The 7,022-nt window shown below is 39.6% G+C and overlaps 1 pseudogene; it reads left to right on the plus strand.

Moving 5' to 3' along the window:
* Window positions 1-5,342: 5,342 nt before the first annotated feature.
* On the plus strand, window positions 5,343-5,651 carry LOC137202745 (acylphosphatase-1 pseudogene; annotated as a pseudogene).
* Window positions 5,652-7,022: the final 1,371 nt, after the last annotated feature.

Genomic DNA, 7,022 nt, shown 5'->3' on the forward strand with positions numbered 1-7,022 from the left:
TGTCAGAATTAAAAGTCATTCCTTTAAATGTAATTAAAGGCAGTAAATTCCAATTGAGCCTTTTCTTTCTTTCCACCCTTGCAATATCCAGGATTAAGACTGTATTTTCCCTTCCTCTTTGAAACATTAACTCATTCTCCCATACACAGATAATTTGGCATCAAATGTTTCTTGCTATGTGTTACATGTTTTGTTATGTTTCTTTTTCCAACCCTTTTTTGACATTTGTTATGTATATGAAATTTGAGGAGCAGGGGTAGAGAGGTCAAAGTACTAAAAATGGGAAAGTTAGGGAAGGATTAGACTCTCTTTTCCTGGAAATTGAGAAAAATAAAAAGCTCAAGAACTTATTTGACATCTACAAGACATTTGCTGCAGCATTATTTATAACTGTAGCAAATCAGATAAATATCCCTAATAAGGTAACTATTAAACATGCTATGCTACAGTTACATAATAGGATACTACTTAGCTTTTAAATGAGTAATTTTATTTAACTCTGGGAAGTAGAATTAGAGAGGAACTGTTTTTCTTTTTATGTCTTCTTTACCATTTAGATATTTGCAATAGTCACGTATTATTTTAAAGAACGAATTTTTTTTTCATGTATCTAAATATATTCCAGTGAGAAAATCATGTTAAAAAAGTTTGTAGGGAGACTGTCCCCTTGGCGGATGCGCCGGATCACGGGGAGCCCGGGAAGGGGAAGGTAGAATTAGAAGATCATGTGACGCTGAAGTGTGAGGATTTATCTTGGTGGCTAGGTTGCTGGTTCCACTGCAGGTATAATTATGCAAAGCTAAGAATCCAGGAAAGACTTGACAGAGAAGGAATTTAAAACAAGATTTTATATGAAAGTACCCACCTTGATCCTGAAAGAAAACCAACCAACAGCGGCAGCAGCAGCAATTGAGCAGTCTTGAGCACAGAAAACCCAGATACAACTCACTTCGCTGGGAACAAAGCTGAGATCAACTATAGAAAGCATTTTATGTACCACAAGGCTTTCAATCAAGTAAACAAAGTATGTGTAAGTTGTAGTTTTTTTACACGTGTATGAATATTTACAACCTTATTCTGGCCCTGTATCTACTGTCAGTATAGCACATAGTGGACTCATAGTTAAAATAAACCTCGTGTTTAACATGCTTATAAAAAAAAGAAAAAACAATTTGTATAATATGATTATATAGTTGCTTTTTTAAATATATATGTATGTGTATGTATATATTTGTGTATGTACATACACACAAACACATAGATGGATATATACCAAAGATGTAAGCTTAAAGATTATTATAATTTACCTCATTTTCTACTATATCTATAATTAGCATTTGTATGGTTTTTGCTCATGAGATTTTTTTAAATCAAAAAAAGAAACCGATAAGCTAGTTTTGTTTTGCTTTTTCCCTGAGACAGGGAGAAGCACTTGCATTCATTTTCCATTTACTTTCTATTAAGGAGGGTGATATGGAGTAGAATAAAAATATAGTCACTGAAACATGCAAGGAATAAAAATGTACAAGATTCACCCTTCTCAATAATAGAACATATTATATAATTCTTCATGAGTGCTAGTCTACCTTGAGCGAAATGCTTCTTCATACTATTGGTGACCAATATGCCACAATACATATTTTGGAAGCACTTATGAAAGACCTGTGTGTTATATGAAACATGGTATAGTGGATAAAATTTGTGTATTCAAATCCCAGCTTTGACACTCAATAACTGAGAACTTAAGTCATTTAACTGATCTGGTAGTCAGTTTCCTCATCAGTAAAATGGGGATAATAATATTACTTACATCATAGTGTTGGGGAGGGACTGTGTGATTTCATGCATGGAATGCACTTAGATAAGTGCACGAAGGAAGAGTAACCTAGAAATTGAAAGAGGCTTAAAAGACAAGGCAACCAAATGCAATCTGTATGGATCAAGAGACATATCTGTCAAATACAATGTATGGACATTTGGGGGGATCCTGATTTGAACAAAGCAACTGGAAAAAACATCAAGCAATTGGTGAAATTTCAATCCTGACTTCGGTGATATAAAAGAATTACTGTTATATTTTAGATATGTTAATAGAATTGTGTTATTATTATTTAAAGATATTTATCTTTTCATGATGCATACTAAAGTATTTAGGCATGAAAAGCCTGAAATTTGCTTCAAAATAACCAAGTGATGAGGAAGAGGGGTATAGGTAATAAATGACTAGCCAAGTGTTGCTTATTACAACGTGGGTTTTTTTCATTTGTCTTTTTTTAATACTATTCTCTCTACTTTCGCATATGATTGAAATTTTACAAAATAAATAGTTTTTTTAAAATACTGTTTAAAAGTACTGGAACATAGTAAGGACTCCGTAAATGTTTACTACTATTACATGCTTTATATTTATATTATCTAATGTTTGTTTTACACCTTTCAGATCACAGTGTGTTTTCATTTACACGAAGTCTTTTAGTACTAACACTAAACCTAGAAGGTATCCCCATTTTACAACTGAGAAGACTGAACTAGAGGCAAGACTGCAAGGCGGCCCGATATACCACTTCTGCCTTTCCAGCTTCCAGGGAACCCTCGGTAAAAGGACTAGGAGGTAGCCCGCAACCTCTAAGCAAAGGGTTCTTGATTCCTTTAGAGGCTGTCGTCAGATCTAGTGGGGAGAGAATAAACAAACATACAAATGATTCACTTAAAAATATTTATCAGACAAAATCTGAGCCCACATTTGCGCATCAGAAAAATTCTAGCGGCTACTTTAAAAGGTAATCTCGGAAGAAAAGAATAGAACACAGAAGAAGAGATTACATCGTAAAGGAAAAGTTCTCTCCGTGGTTTGTATTTCTTTTACATAACTTTATTATTGTAAGTTTCATTAGTTTACCTACCTAACCTGTTTATTCTTTCTAAAAATAAGACTAGGACTAAGGTTAGGGGACCAGAGACGAGAAACTGCGTGGGAAGCGAAGTAGGGAGGCAGGAGGACGTCACATCCCAGTTGTTTAGAGGCCCAGCCACCTAACAGCTCTGCGCCACCTTAAGAAGGGTTAGCCTCTCCCCAAGCCGAGCAGGCCCTCGGCTCCTCCCACTCCCGTGTCAGCTCCGACCCGGGAACGTGGGGAAGGGAGGAGAGACACACTGAATGGAAAGATTGGCGCCGGGGTCTGCAGGGTCTCCCCTTCCCCCTACTCTACCGGCGCGGGGAGGAACGTGTAAAACACGGGCCTTTGGGGTTTGGATCCTTTCCTGATGATTCAGGATGGGAATGTGTTCTACTGAAATAGGGGGCGAGCGGGGGGAGGGATATGAGGGGTGGGGCTCATCTTGGGGTGAGGTCGAAGGGGAACAGAACTGGGGCGTTTGAGACACGCAGTATGCAGTGATCGTTGGTCGAAAATTGTTAAGTTCAAGAGATCCGGACGCACCTCTTCAAACCATTTCCAAAAGAGGGGGCAAGTTTTCCATTCTCCGCCCAATTCTCCGTCTTCATTTTAATTGATTGGGTTTAAGGTAGGCCGGGCCCAAGGTTGCTTGTTGATTGGCTACGTATGTAATCTATCAGGATGACGCAAGCGAGAGGCGGATGTTTGGGAAGGAAGTGAAGATTATTTTAGTACCTCCCACCCCAACTACTGATTGGTTGGGATTTGCCGTGATGTAAAACAAGGCGTAAAGATGTCCACGAAAGGGAAGGGCCAATTGGCCATTCTCTCAAAGACGATGTCTACGGTGGAATTGGGAAGAGTGAGACGGAGTCTGCTATTGTAGTGAAGGACCAAATGGATTGAAACCCGGAAATGAGTTTAGAAGGGAACTGAAGGAGAAAGGGAAATCCGCGAAACCTTCGTTGCCCTCAAACAAGGCCATTTCCTGCGTGGGATCGATAGTTTCCTGTTTACTCAGCGAAGTTAGCGGCTACCGTGGTTTTCTAAAATATACGTGATAATTAAATTCATATGAGCCTTTGGTCCCAGACTTCCCATTTACTTATACTAAAAGGATGAAAGAGACAGAAGAAAGGAAAAGCGTGGGGTTTAGCCTTGCCTTTAGGGAAGGATGGGGAAACCGAGGTTCTCATACAGAAAGTTAAGGACTGACCCTGGATCACAGTATCCTAGCAGGTGGGTTCCTAAAGAAACCATTCACAAAATAATTGGAGAGGCTGCGGGGAGGTGAAGGAAACTGTAAAAGTTTGTCTGAAGGAAGGGCATTAATCACATTACAGAAAACTGCTTGGATATGGAGTGTATTTTATTCATCGTTGCATATCCAGTGTCTAGCAGTGTCTGATACATGGCAGGTTATGAACCGAACCAAAATGAGAAGACTTTTACAAAGTATGCCAGACCTTTAAAATATGTTTTTAAAGGTATATATGCCAATTTTATGATCCTGGAAAAATGGGTTTTTTCACACTCACCACCTGGGTTTTTCCAGCCATAAATTGAAAGATAAATCTGCTCCCACAGATCTACCTAGGAAGCTACCTATCTGTGAAAATGCTACCATTTTCTCCTTAACACCCTGAGGCATTTAAAATTTGAAAGTAGATTTCCCCTCAACCTACCTTCCTAGGAAAATTGAAAAGATAGATGGAATTGGAGAAGAGATATCCTCTACATCCAGTGAATGAAAAATAAGGTGTTTAACCTACAATCTGCAATTCCAGGGTAGGAAGGACTATTTGAGAGTGTTGAGAGATGCCATCTATACTGTAAATTATGGAATTCCCTTGCTTCCCAGCACAAATGGACCTTTTTTTCCTTTCCTAGTCCAGACTTTTTCTTACAGCTACATTTCAGCAAAGCTCTAACACTGTCTAAAAATTGTGCTTTGAAATTGAGGGACCAGAATAAGGACTTCCCATCAGTATTATAACTGTCCCCACTGCAGAGCTGCAAGGGCTATGGGTCAAGATTCAGTAACAGGTAACTTCTGTTCATCCAAAGTGATCCCATCTTTTTATGATTTTCCAGGATCTCCTAGGCCAGATAGTTTACAAGAGAGTATATCATACTAGCCCTTCAGTATCGTTATGGCCATAGTTTAGAAATAAGAGGAGGAACGAGAGGCAGCTGTATTTGCAATAATAAAAGTACCATGGGAAAATTATTACTAGGCTGTAAATAATTCTAGCATAATAAGGTATATCTTGCTTATGCCAAAGTGGGATTGAGGGTGGGGCCAGGGAGGGGGAGGATATTAAAATTTTTTTCAAGAATTGTCTAGGCTTCCGGCGCGTCGGTTACTCGGCTGGGGGAACCTTTGGCGTGGTGGTCACCTGGGTAGTTCCCGCCGCGTGAGAGGAGGGCGAGGAGGGTTTGAGCATGAGCATGGGAGAAGGGGACACCCTGATATCAGTGGGTTATGAAACTGGGGGGAAGGCACACGGGGTGTTTTTCCACAAATATACTCAGGCTGAGGGGCAAAAGCTGGAATTTGGAGGCTGGGTCCAGAATACTGACCAGGGCACAGTATGAGGGCAATTTCAAGGTTGCATCTCCAAAGTGCGTCATATGCAGGGATGGTTGGAAAAAGAGGGGATCCCAAAACAAACGCACGTCGACAGAGCAAACTTCTACAATGAGAAAGGCATCTCATAGTTGGACTACTCAGATTCCTAACTTGTAAAATAATGGCCAGAATTTAAATTTTCCAAGATAAACTAAGTGGTTTTGCTTTTTATTGTTAGTAGAGATAGAACTATTCTGTGTTCAGTATTAGAATTTATCAGTAAGTTATTTTAGTATCAGATATTTGATTATTACTGCATATTATATGTATGACGGGAGGATTACAACTACAATTCTAATCAACAAAAACACATTAGAACCTTTAAAAACAATTGTGTTTATGAGAGAAAAGGGCATTTTGTTCTTAGTAATGTTAAATGAATATGTGGAAACATGCAATATTATTTTTAGGTTAATAATTCATATACTTAAAGAACTGTGAGGCTTCCCTGGTGGCGCAGTGGTTGAGAATCCGCCTGCCGATGCAGGGGACGCGGGTTCGTGCCCCGGTCCGGGAAGATCCCACATGCCGCGGAGCGGCTGGGCCCGTGAGCCATGGCCGCAGGGCCTGCGCGTCCGGAGCCTGTGCTCCGCAACGGGAGAGGCCACAACAGTGAGAGGCCCGCATACCGCAAAAAAAAAAAAAAAAAAAAAAAGAACTCTGAAGAGACCTAGATCTCAAGGAAAAAAAACTGCTGTTGTTCCTCACCACAGGCCCACGCCCTCCAGTGAGTAAAGATAAACCACTGGCATCTTGATGAGTGAGAACATGAGACACTGAGTCATAGCCTCTTGGGCATCAGGAAAATCAGAAAAAACGCCAGGACCTGCTTAGGACCTGCCGAATGAACTTGGACAAGTCACCTTACCACTGGGCCTTCATTTATTGCAAACTAAAATTAGTATTACAGATAAATATTAACATTTAAGAAAGGAGGGGGGAAAAAAGGTATGGAAGAAACAGTTTGTAAAAGGAACATATACAGTAGTACCCTCTTAGCACTTTCACTTTCTGAGGTTTCAGTTACCCACGATCAACCGCTGTCTGAAAATATATTACATGGAAAATTCGAGAAATAAACAATCCACAGGTTTTAAATTGCGCACCACTCTAAGTAGCATCATGAAATCTCAAGCCATCCCATTTCGTCTTGCCAGGGATGGGAATCATCCCTTGGTCCGGTTTATTGATGCTGATTACTCACTCGGCAGCTGGCTGCTGTCATGGTATCACATTCACATACATTTTATTACAGTATGTTGTTACAACTGTTCTAGTTTATTGTTAGTTACTGCTGTTAATCTCTTACTGTGCCTAATTTATAAATTAATCTTTATCATGTGTATGTATGTATGTATAAGAAAAAACATAGTATATATAGGGTTGGGTACAATCTGCGGTTTCAGACATCCGTTGAGGGTCTTGGAAAGTATCCCCCGTGGATAAGAGGGAACTACTATAATATGAAAAGATATTTAAAAAATAAGGAAGGG

Source organism: Pseudorca crassidens, chromosome 11 (assembly GCF_039906515.1).
Source record: "Pseudorca crassidens isolate mPseCra1 chromosome 11, mPseCra1.hap1, whole genome shotgun sequence".
In the NCBI taxonomy this organism is placed as follows: Eukaryota; Metazoa; Chordata; class Mammalia; order Artiodactyla; family Delphinidae; genus Pseudorca; species Pseudorca crassidens.